The 13,190-nt window shown below is 40.3% G+C and overlaps 1 protein-coding gene across 1 annotated transcript in view; it reads right to left on the reverse strand.

Annotated features, from left to right (window-relative positions):
• The window catches only part of TOX3 (TOX high mobility group box family member 3), a 167,613-nt gene that overhangs the window by 37,401 nt on the left and 117,022 nt on the right, over positions 1 to 13,190 (reverse strand). The window lies entirely within an intron of this gene.

Consider the following 13,190-nt stretch of genomic DNA (forward strand, 5'->3'; position numbering starts at 1 on the left):
CATCACAGTCTCACTGTTGCTCTTCATGGTGTGTCTTGCTTCTAGTGCCCATCCTGCCTGACCTCCATGGCTATCTTGCTGCTAGTGCCCTGCCCCCTTGCCCCCAGCCCTCTGTTTACATGTGCAGACCCCTACTCCCTCCCTCCTGGCTAGTCTGTTCCATTGTAATGCCCCTGATCCGTCCCTCCTGCACTTTTATGGTCTGTTATGCTGCAGCTTTCTCTCCTGTCTGTCCATTATGGTCAGCTAGCTACCATTGCCTCTTGCCCCTCTGTTCTCTGTTGTCCATGTGCATGGTCCTGTCCCCTCCCTCTTGCTTTCTATGGATTGTTGTGCTGCACTCCCGTCCTGCATGCCCTGTGTGGTGTATTGTGCTGCTGCAAACCCTGATGCCTGCCCTGCAGGGTCAGTTTGGTGCACCTCTCCATGTCCCTCCTGTCCTCTGTTATCCAAGTCCATGTCCCTATCCCATTTCCTTCCATGATCCAATGTACCATACTTGCGAACATTTTGAACTTGGTAAGAGGGAGATTTTGAAAACAAACTGGGGTATTTATTTTCCCCTTTGAGTTACATTGAAAAAGAGGAGATTGTAGACAGGAGACAGATCAAATAAAGCCCATTTGCGCTTAAAAACATTGGACGTTTCCTGGCTGAATCGGGTCTGTTGGCATGTATGGTTGTACTACCATTGCCTCTTCCTTCTGCCCACAATGGTCTATTACATTGCCACAGCCTCTCTTGCAAGACCTGTATTGTTGGTTTGTTGCCCCTGCCCCCCTTTCCACTGCCCTCCATAGTCTGTTGTGCCTCCACGGCCCTTCCTGCCTGCTCAGTGTGGTTAAATTGTTGCCTTTGCACCCTCCTACCTGCCTTCAATTTTCAGAGTCCGTGCCCCTGGCCTCTGCCTCTCAACAGTATCCTAATGAACAACTAGATTGCTAACATTCTATATTTATTACAAAAGTGTGGAACGCCTGACATCATCTTGATGTAGTCAAAACTGTAATACCTAGAGCATTTCCTTTAGAAATTACATATATGAGAGGGTCCTATTGGCATCAAAATTATGGTTAGTGCTCTAAAAGACTAAAATAAGGACATATTTTCTGAGTTTTCAAATAGCGACAAAGCACTTTTAAATTATTTGTTATCTTTATGTTTTTTTATCCAGTTGACCACTTGATTAAATGTTGCACTTAGGGGAGAGGATGTGGTGTTACTTCCAGAACTGCAGACTTTGCAACTGGGGAACCAGATTGAAGTTTCTGCTTCAGCTCGACATTCTGTGATTCTGGTCAAATCACTTAGTCTCCCCATGTCTACAACCAAAATGAATTTGTTCTTGTGTGATGTAACCAATGCTCATGTAAAGCACTCCAATACCTGACAAGTCTGCACTATATAACACTGCAAAAACACAAAATAATAAGTGTTTTGCACACTTCTGTCATTGGGCTATATTTGGGTGATTTTGGGCTACATTTGGGCTCTTTTGTCTCTGGTGGCCATCTTGGGAGACTTATTTGTTATGAAGTTTCCTAATTTCCTCATTTACTGCAGTCTCCTCAGTAGGAAATACTTTCAGTTTTTTACTTTGATTCCATAAAGAAGGCATTCAGATGTGTCACACATTTGCCATAAATTCAGAATGTTAAGCACTCTTTTGCTCATTAGATCACTGTAGTAAAGCTACTGCTCACCAGGGAAAACTGCTGCTGGTATTGAAAGTGCATGTTTCAGTCTGCATGTCAGAATTTTTTAATGAAATAGAAGAGGATTTGAGAAGTCACTCAAAATGTGCCCTAATTTTTCTTTCTGCAGCACTAATCATACTTTTTATGGAAAAATGAACCCCCTCATTTTGTTCCTTTTTAAATTAAATGTTTTAAGAGTTACCACTTGAATCCAAGCAAGATGGCTTCAGGTGTGCCATACGTTTATCATAAGTAGGACTGTTAGCGCTCTAGTAGTTCTTTGGAACACTCTGGGAAGCTGTAGTAGAACACAAAGGAATCAACTGACAGTCTCTGCCTTTGTTGGATGTACATGTTTTACTGAGAATGTCAGACTTCATTCTCACATGACTGAGAAAGATAATGTGAATTTACAGAAAATAAGCTCTCAGTTTAGCTTATAGATCACCTTCCAAACCTCTGTGGTAAAAGCATGAGAAAATATTTTTCTCTCAATCAGGATATCCCAGCAGAAGGCTTTTTCACATGGTGAAATCACCTTAGAACATACCACAATTCCTAAAATGAGTATGGTACCATCAACAAATGATTTATAATGTAACTAAAGTCTTAAAACCTTCTATTAACTGCAATGCTTTTTAATGAGGTGCTATCATGTATATTGGTCCCAAGAGGGCTGCCAACACTTCTTGGATGAAGTGCTGACAGCCAATCAGATCTCAGGATGAGGTGTGGTTAGGCTCCGCCCACATATATATATGCTTTTAAATGCTATTTTCTCAGGAAACACTGAACAGATTTACACCAAACCTACAAAAGGCACTTCCTTGACCTTATGGCTACCTCTCTGCCAAATTTCAAGTAATTCTGTTCAGCCGTTCGGGCTGTAGCTGTGTCTAAAGGTCCTATGGAAAAATGCATGGGGAAAACGTGTTTTGGGACCCCCCTTTTTTCTCGGCCCCTGCTTGATGAATCACCCCGAGACTTTAAGGGTAGGAGCTGAACGGAGCGCCCCATTAGTTTTGAAAATTTCGCGAGGATTCGTCAACCGGCAACAAAGTTATTCAAAATAGAATTTTGAGATTTCCTATGGAAACTAGGTTGTAACTATAACTATCTACTGGCGACCGCCAGTAGATAATATGATTTTATACATATACATATACATATACATATACATATTACCTACTGGCGGTCGCCAGTAGGTAGTTATAGTTAGGACCACGTTTCCATAGGAAATCCGCAACATTCTATTTTGAATAACTTTGGCGCCGGTCGACAAATCCTCGTGAATTTTTCAAAATAGGTGGGGCGCTCCGCTCTGCTCCTACCCTGAAAGTCTCGGGGGGATTCGTCAAGCGGGGGCTGAGATAAAAGGGGGGTCCCAAAACGCGTTTTTCCCATGCATTTTTCCATAGGACCTTTAGACAGGGCTACAGCCCGAACGGCTGAACAGAATTACTAGAAATTTGGCAGAGAGGTAGTCCTCAGGTCAAGGAAGTGCCTTTTGTAGGTTTGGTGTAAATCTGTTCAGTAGATTCTGAGAAAATAGCCTTTAAATCAATATATATATCTGAGCCAGCTTACGGTGCGCTTACGGTACGCTTACCGTACGCGTACTGTGGCGTGTGCGAGCGCGATTCTGATTGGCTCTTAGATCTTAGTAAACATTCGAATCGGCCGAAACCAGGAAGCGGCGGCCGCCATTTTCTCTCTCGCACTGAGAGTGATGTTTAAAATATAAAGCACAAAAACATGTAAAGGGGCTGTTTAGACAGCTCCCACACACATAGCAATGTTGAGGGAGTCCCCAAAGATCCCCCAAGGCCAAAAACTGAATTTTTATTTTTTCGCTAATTTCGCTGATTACACTTACCGTACGCGTACGGTAAAAAATTATAAAAAAAAAAAAATTATCCACACTCTCCCCACCCCGTGTGCAATTGGTGCCCGAAGTGCACCAATTGTGCATGGCTTATTAAAAATGAGTTAAACTAAAATATTTAAAAAAATAATAATAAAAAAAAAAATTATCCACACTCTCTCCACCCCGTGTGCAAATGGTGCCCGAAGGGCACCATTTGTGCATGGCTTATTTAACATATACGAAAAATTAAAATATTACCTTTCAAAACGAAGTGCATCATATGTCCTCCATGTGCGCACGGTGCGCGAAGCGCATCGTGCGTACATGGCCCATCTAGCGTAACGTGGGCACGCGGTGCGCGTAGCGCACCGCGTGCCCACCGTGCGTGCACGGCACTAACTGCGTAAAGTGGGCGCGCGGTGCGCTTCGCGCACCGCGTGCTCACTCTGCGCGCACCGTGCGCGCACGGAACGAACTGCGTTAAGTGGGCGCGCACGCCACGAATGGCGTAAAGTAACTTAGCATTTTAAAAAACGTACAAATTCACTGAAAAAACCATAGGTTTCACACACGTTATAGTTAGGAATTAGCATTTAAAAAACCTTGCAAATTCACTGAAAAAACCATAGGTTTCACACATGTTCTAGTTAGCCGAAATTTTACTGATAAAAAACCAATGAAATTCCCCCGTTATAGTTAGTGCAGGAAACTATAACTCACGCGACCGCAATCTTCTGCTGATGACATATGTGTCTTTATGAAAAAAAAATATTTGTAATATATGTATAGCTAAAAATTTATGGAAGAAGACATGGGCAAATAAGTGTCTAAATACAGTATTAGCATCAGCAGAGGATTGCGGTCGCGTGAGTTATAGTTTCCTGCACTAACTATAACGGGGGAATTTCATTGGTTTTTTATCAGTAAAATTTCCGCTAACTATAACATGTGTGAAACCTATGGTTTTTTCAGTGAATATATATATATATATATATATATATATATATATATATATATATATATACACACACACACACACACACACACACACATACATATATATACATACATATACACACACACACTCACATATACATACACACACACACCACTGGATGTTTTAAACTCACCTATGTAAGCAAAACAATACCTTTTATAAGTAGCCAATACACCAACGAACACATAAGGCCTTTAAAAATAGGTTGCATTTCTCCTTATTATCTAAAGCAATAAACATCTTCATAAATTTTTAAGTGCTTGTTTTAATAGTATGTTCCACCCATTAGGCACATTAATGGTGCATGAAATAACAGTTTTATCTGCAACACATTAAACAACATTGCTGAAACTGTGTGTTAATTGAAAGCAGTCCCATCGTCATTGAGAAACGAGATAAAACGTGAACAAAGTAATATGTGATAGTATTATATTTTTCAAGGGAATTGCAAAACGGCTCGTGAAAGAGTACTTTTGTTGGGGCTGAAAATATCGCAGTCTATCAAATCCACATTCGCAATTTAAGTAATGTAACCTTATTGGGTTGGAACAGTTGAAGGGTTTCAGTCGCTGGAAAATGTCAGCACGCCCAATACAGGAAAACAAAATAGAGATCAATTCTCAAATATATTTTAAATTAGATTCCTAGGTTTCATACTGCCTCTACTACCATTGTTTCAACCCGTTAAATAATTGCTATATGAACGTAAAACACATTAAACTCGTAAATCAAAATCATAACTTTAGTTTAAGAATAACCAAGGAACTACACGTTTTAATAAATAAGAAATGCATTTCTTTGTCGCTCTTTTAGACTTGTGTATCTATTTTTGGCGGAAAGAGGCAAGCAGCTGATAAAGACAAAAAAAAAAATCTGACAATTACTTTTCTCTTTCCGAGATAGAGGGAAGAAAGGGAATTTCAAAATTCATCAAAGCTAACCTTCTGTTATGTACAACAGGCTAAGCTGAAAAGAATGTTAACAAGTTCAATTTTCATTCAATCAGCACTGCTGCTCTCTGAAATGTTTCATTGCAGTAAAGAAATAAAAATAATCTATATGGTAATTATGAGGATGAATCTCCCAGTAACTTTCAGCTACATGAAAGGTCAGTTCTATTCAAGATATTTTATCAGTCCCTTGCACATACTCCTGTCCTGTCATTTTAAATCTGAACAGTATTTTATTTTCCCATTTACAGCTACCTGCAGAATTAAGTACTTAAGCCAAATAAGAAAAAAAAGAAATGTTGAATGCTGGCAAAGGCTATAATAGCGTTGAGATAAATCGTTCAGCTGCACTCTCTCAAGCCTCTGGGGCTGGAGATTTTTCTTCTCCTGGTGCACTGTGGGTATTCAAAACTTGTTCAACATGATTTCATTTCATTTCAGGCACTGCCTGAGAAAACTAAATTACAGAATCAATCATACAGAAGGTCAGAGTGAGACTTCATTACAAGTATTGCATGCTTGCATGAATATCTTTCATTTATGACTGACCCAATATGTCACAATAGCTGTCTAGTAAAAATAATCCACTTTCTGAAATTGATGTACTGCCGATGTCAATGCTACTCAGCAGGCTGGGCAGATTACAGAGGGGTGTTAAAGGAAGAACCCTCTGGAGCACGAGCAGCAGTTGCGCAGAATTGCCATCTTTTGTAGATCAAAATAAATTTTGAGATGATCATCTAAAAAAGCCTCCAAGAGAAATGTTTTTACTGTAGCTTTCCACTTACAAGCGCTTTATGATTTTAAGTGCAATATCAGGATATGATTAAAAAAATATCTGTACATCAGGACCATAGGGCTCAACATTCTGTTAGATTATTTTATTTCCCCACGATTAAGATGTGTTTTGTCTGGAATACATTTAGAAATTACATTCGGAAATAAGGCACCATATGATTTCATTTCGCACAATTATTCTGTTGCCTTGTATATTAAAACAGCAACGAGATGTCCACAATAACCCAACCCGAAAAAAAAAAAAAAAAAAAAAAAACGGTGATGTTGCCAATAAACAGGATAAGGGCATAATTAGCTATCAGGCAAAATATTTTATACAGACTGTTAATGAAGAATCTGGTTTTCCTAAATGGTGAAGCCGCATGCATATGGATGCTAATCACCTTGCCTTCACACTCCTGTGAGCCTTGTAGTAGCCACATAGCAATAACACAAAACACTATTATATGTTAACTGCATTCCTATGGGAAATATAATGCGAGAATGAGCAAAACCATGAGGATGCAGCTAGCCAGCATTTTTCCCTGAGGGAGACATAAGAAAACCTTGACATAACCTATTTTTACCCATGCTTCAAGCAATTCTACATTCAAGTTTATAGGTGAACATGTCAGGTATCGCAGAGAACAAAGCCAAATAGAATCATTATTAATCATAATTCTGTCCGAATAGATTTCATGGTTCTAACATTTTGTTTAAAAAAAATAAAAGAAAAAATTGTGACAAGACTCAAGGATGTTACATCCTCATTACTAACGCCATTTGTAAAAGCAGACAAGTAAACGTGTTAATCGTATTCTGTTCTTTCTTCCCTTCTCCATTTGTTTTTGTTGGTTTTCTTCTTTCCTTTTTTTCGGACTTGCTCTGAGTTTAACTGCCAGGCTATGGAGTCAGTTTACACGTGCCTAGTGCAACATTATCAACGAAGCATTAAAGTAATACTATCCAAATATTACCATATAATGGCCTTATTCTCCAAATGTATATTTGCATTATGAGTTACTTTCCTGCCACGTTTTAATCATCTCAGTTATAATATATTTAATTGACCATGAAATGAAATTTCATAGCCAACATGCCTTTTTTTAGCTACCATTTTATTGCTGTTAAAATGCTTTTATAGTCAAAATGGAAGGCACTATACAGAATGACTAGATTACAGAACAATTTAAGTATTAATAAACAGCCACCAGTTTGGCACATAACACCACTTCAAATAAAACCTGGGACAGATTTTCTTTTCCATGCATACTAAGTTAATTCAGTACTGTGCGTGTCCAGGCCAACATATGAATACATTAAGAGCACATTTAAATAGTCTGTTTTGCATGCACATTAATTGGATTTGTGGGCTTTATATTCGGATTACCCCTACTTAAGTGAACAGTTGGAATGTGAGTAGTATGCGGGTTGTTATTGTTTACTTTCTCAACATATTTCAGAAGGACTGAACGTAGACAAATTGCAGCCAAAAATTCAAAAGATAACGCAATACCTTTCTAACAGACAGACAAAGAAAGCCATCTCATGAACCTTGCAAAATGCAATTATGGACTTTGGGAATGTGTTAAATCGGGCTCTGATAAGATGGCTTCCAATTTTCAGAACGTGGCAGACTGTCAAGAAATAAACGAGGGAGCATCAAGTTTAGGATTCTGGCATGAATTCACAAACCTACGAATTAACCTATCTTATACAATTCAACAGAAAACAATGATGTTGCAGACTTGAAACCTTTTCAGTAATTGCTCTCATAACTCAATTATCAAGCTCATTTTTCCGAGCAACTTCCTTAAAGTTATACCTTTGGCATAGTGTCACTTACCTGCTTTCAGGGCAGGAGTGTAATATTAAAATAAAAAACGCTCTAGAGGAGTATCAAGCCATATACCACTACATTTCTGCTAGGATGCCAAGCTGATGGAAAAGTTTAGTGTCACACTTACAGGCAATCAATGGTCACCTATGGATACCAAATGACTTGATATTTAGCAACATCATCTCATGTATCACCTCCTAGTGATACACTGGTACCTCAGAACAATGTAGTAGGACTCCCACCTGAATACTAGACACTTACTCTGTGAATGTATGATATGTGATATGTCCCCCCTCACTAAAAAACAGAAAAGTAGGACCCAATGACCGAGGCATTTAACTTTACCTCCTTGGTCAGATGGAGGCACTCCTCTACCCTTCACATCTGTCCTTGTCCTCCAATATTGAACCAATTGTATTTATATTGGATAAGAAAGCCATGAGGGACATTGTGTAGCTGACAGGACAACAGCTATTTTGTTAAGGTTGGTGGGACAAGAGTCAGGATAGACATTGAAAAGGGTAATAAAACAGCAGGTATTTTTGATGGGATTGAGGTACTTTCCGAGATGCTGTAGAGTTTGCCACCATGTATATTTTTAGGTTTGTGGTGACAGGAGATAAGGCAGAGTAGGAGGGCAGAGTAGGAGCACAGGGGTTATTAGGTCTCGCCTGACCCAGCCCATGCACTGGTCTGGCGAGACATTTTGTGAGGGCTCCAAAAAGTGCTACCAGGCCAGCCTAGAGCTACAGTGCATGTGCGCGGGCGCGCGCATCGCGCTTTACCGCGATTACTTTCACTTTCGCGGCCGCTTTGATGTTCTCTGTGAGGCTTCAATAGATTGCAGCAGTTAAAACAAGCATTGGCATAGCCAATAGGTCTCGCTTTTGGCACCTTATAAGTGTTTAGTTATGCAACTGTTGAATGGCTAAACACTTCTAAGGTCCCAAAAGCGAGACCTATTGGCAATGCCAATGCTTGTTTCGCTTTTGCGAGGGGGGTTTGATGGGAGCAAAGTAGAGCCTCGGAGTTGTCAGAGAGACAAGGGTTATTTTAGTTATATGTGAATCATTTATATATACACCATATACACTGTGTTAGTAGAAAATCAGAAAGATTTAAGACTTCTATTCACTACATTCACCCTTAATTATAAGCTTAAGTTATAACCAGAAAGAGAAGTATTGTGCAAATAAACATTAAAGCTAAATACAAAATCAAGAATAGACGAGAAATTCTTCAGGACACTTTGTTGGACTGTATAAACCTACTGAGAAGCCCTTGTCAACCAAAAGACAAAAAGAAATTGTGAGGGATTGCGGGACGACCTCAAGAGTATGACGCCGTGGAAGCGCTCTGGTCGTAACCTCCCACACAACGTCCCCCTAAAGAAAAGGAGGGACTACCCTAAACTACGATATCCATACTCCTCTCTGGTTTGTCCACAGACGGGAGTCGAAGACCCGGAAGAGGGTGGGGTGAAACCCGGAAGTACAAACCAAACACCAATGAAAGGCGGAGGAGAAGGAACGTCGTTGTCGAGGACCAAACGTGAGAGAGAGGAAGGAACCCGGAACGAACAGCACGGAGAAGACGAAGTCGGAGAAAGGACAGCGGAAAGAGCGGACCCCGAGGAGGACAAGCAGGAAGAAGGCAGAGACGACGCGGAGTTAGAGGACCGGTGGTGCCCTCCGGAGGACGCTGAGGAGCGGCCGTAACTCTGGAGAGTTACGGCGGGGGTCGGTGAGTGAAACCGTCACCGGGGTCTGAGCTGAGGGATTGAGGGAGGCAGCGGGAGGCAGGAGGTAGAGAACTGACGGGGAGGTCGGGTGGAGAACGGGGAAGGCTGAGTTACCGTATATACTGTGATTGCCTAGTTGAAACCGATACGGTCTCTGCGTCGATAACATATCGGACCTCGCTACCTCATCCCGTAGACAAACCTAACTCTTCTATACTGCTAAAATAAGTACTCTCAATGCTTAGCCGGACTACGTTTAAATTGCCCTATTTTCCTTCACGATCCGATTTCCCTTCACGACCCTATTTCCCTTCACAATCCTATGTCCCTTCAGGGTCCTACAACTGATCCCGAACAACACTCGGTGGTGTGGTGACGGTGTTAAGAAAGTGCGACCTACCAACAAATACCAAACTGACAACCCCCTCTTTTTCCCTCCTATGAGCCTCCGGGAAGACTGGCGCGACACTGCTGAAGAACCCCCTGACACGTCCAACTCGAACCCTGAAGATCCATCGTACGAGGAAGAAGAAGGACTCTCAGGAGGGAAACCAGAAGCTTCAACATCATCCAGAACTCTATTGTCACAGAAACCCAATAAAACACTTTCTTTGGGCAAATATATACAGCCTCCTCGCCTGTTTATCAAGCCTGCCCTCCCACAGAAATCAAATCCTTACTAACCATTAAGTCCTTTTTTTATGACATGGTTTCAGCTTCATTTGTTTATTTTATCAAAAGAGTTAGACAATTGCAAGCTCTGGTGTCACTGTGATGGCCATCTTTATGATGTCCAGGATGCTGTTGTTGTCAATGTTATGCCTGCATTTTGAAGTATTTTCTATTTTGCTTGACTGCTCTTTTCAGAGCCAAAATCATTTGATAAGCGAAGTCCTCTGGCAGCTCCCTGTATTCTACAGTGATTTTCCCAGGCCCATTTCTGCTCCAACCTTACCTACTGTACCAACCAACATCATTTTCTTATCTTTCATATTGTCTTTGATATCCATTTTTTTTTGTTCCTGCCATCTTCCTCACCCACCACCTCAAACTTTCAACCGTCTGCCTTCCAAAACCATTTCTCTCACAGCCCTGTATGACCCCCACCCCCCCCCATCTCTAGTTCACCTATAACTGCCTCAATTATCTTCCAGGGCATGCATGCCAACCCATTCGGTCTAGTGCTGACAACCCACATATCAGCTGCTCTTCAGTCTGCCAAAGATTCTATCCACATTTTAATTGTCAGCCCTTCCAGAGTCAGGACACGGCCACTGACAAATGAGCAATTAAACACTCTGAGGCAGTAAGTGTGTTGTCCGAAATGGTCAGCTTAATAAGATTTAAGATTCTGGAAAATTACTTATATGATACTGGGCAACAGTGGACCAGCCAATTAGTTTCGTATTTTTTTTTAACAAATATATTTATTAAGCAACACAGCACAGGACGTGTGCTTGGATGACAACTCTGTTAATAATTCCTGGGGGAAGGAATTAACAGGTGAACTGAGATTGGGTCTTACCTTCAAAGGTAACCCATACATAGTAGTGCAGGAAACAAGAGTGAAGCTTTATTGTTCATAGCAATACAGTTAATAACAGTGTGCTTCTCCTTTGTGTTGTAAATCTAAGATCCAGGAAAATCAGGGTCGTATGGTCATGGAGTGACAAGTCTTATTTTCCTGATGCAACTTGAGTTACATCCATGTGTTAAGACGGGCTCCACAATTCTGCAAAAATTGTGTTTGTCCCTAGGGTCTTCAGTCAGCAGTCCATAGTAGCAATTCTGAGTGCCCTTCAAACGACTAAAAAAGCATTTCAGATTTACCCCACTGAACAATCATTTGCAGAATATGAAGCAACAATCATGTTTTACCTTTAGCCTCATTGATTGGTGATGTCCCAACATTTTGTAAATGTAGTAATTCACATTCTCCATATGTTCCCCGTTTTGTCCCAGGTGAGTCACTGAGGCTACTAAACAGCTTTTTGAAAGTCTCCGGATAAAAAAGGGTTTTCCCATGTTGTTGTACCTGGGTCTCTCAGGATATCACCCTCACGACCTAAGCTGCCAAATTCCTTTTTATGCCATCTAATTTGTATTTCACTTTATCAATGCACCTTCTTTCACTTCTAGGGAATGTAGATCCTTGAGCATACTGAAGAGAAGAAATGTAGCTAGAGCATGATTTACTATGCGAAGATCATTCCTTGCATCTAGTTGTTGCAACAGGTGAATTGCAGACTGGTGTGGCAGGAAAAATAGTTTCTCTTATTTAGAAACCTTTCAGTTTTCTCGTGCCAAATAGCTTTTACCTGTCTATAGGCAAAAGCTTCATGTGGGTCATACCCAAACTTCACAGTGGGCTTAGAGCCCCTCCAATGACTACCATTGGATGGCTTTAATGTCGCTCTCATTGCTTTTGATTCAATAGCTTAGTTTCCTCCTCTTGTGTTTGTTCCTCCCCCTGGAGAACAACCTCTTTACCATACTTTTGATTGGTTGAATTGTATCCTTTCCACTGCTCACATTTTTTAACTATGTCTAATTAAGTCGATACGATGTGAATAAAATGCATTCGGATTTAAAAATGTTATTGTGGACATATTTGCATACACCAATTCAAAGTCTTTGATATCATACTTTGCTTGACTTAATAGAAAACGCAATGCTAATTAAATAGATCACATGTGAACACATGTATGGTTTTAAATAAGCAATGGACAATCCATTTGGTTGCATAAAAGGTTGGCATTTTTTGGTTCATGCACAATGTTTATAGATAGCTGAAGCCCAATTTGACATCTAATTTCTGGAATGGGCAGAGCAGCTTATGGTAAATTAACACACTAAACATTCTACATCTTAACAGTCACTATTGAAGAGCATATCATTTTTTTGCAACCACCATCCACTAGCTTTTAAATGACTGTATCAAGATTTGGTATGGACAATCTGTCCATGTATGTCATTTGTTGACGTATAATCTCTAGGTCTTTATGAACAGAAGAGTAAACACTTGTTAAGAACCTTGTGAGGCAGACTAAGCAAGGTCAAGCTCACCCTGTCTCGCTTCTGGAGAGCCAACACACCATCTGAACTCCAATGAGATTAACTTAATTCCAAAATTACTTTACTGTCAGATTCTAGGTTACACTTTAAATATAGAAATCAGATTAATTTGATGTACAAAATCTTTAAAAGGCCATATCACACATAATTTCAATTAAAATACACTCAACTTAAAACAGGGGTTTTCCATCAATGAGTTTATAATGGATGTTGGCTAGGGGTATGCAAAATTGTATGATTTGGTTT

Source organism: Triturus cristatus, chromosome 12 (assembly GCF_964204655.1).
Source record: "Triturus cristatus chromosome 12, aTriCri1.1, whole genome shotgun sequence".
Classification (NCBI taxonomy): Eukaryota; Metazoa; Chordata; class Amphibia; order Caudata; family Salamandridae; genus Triturus; species Triturus cristatus.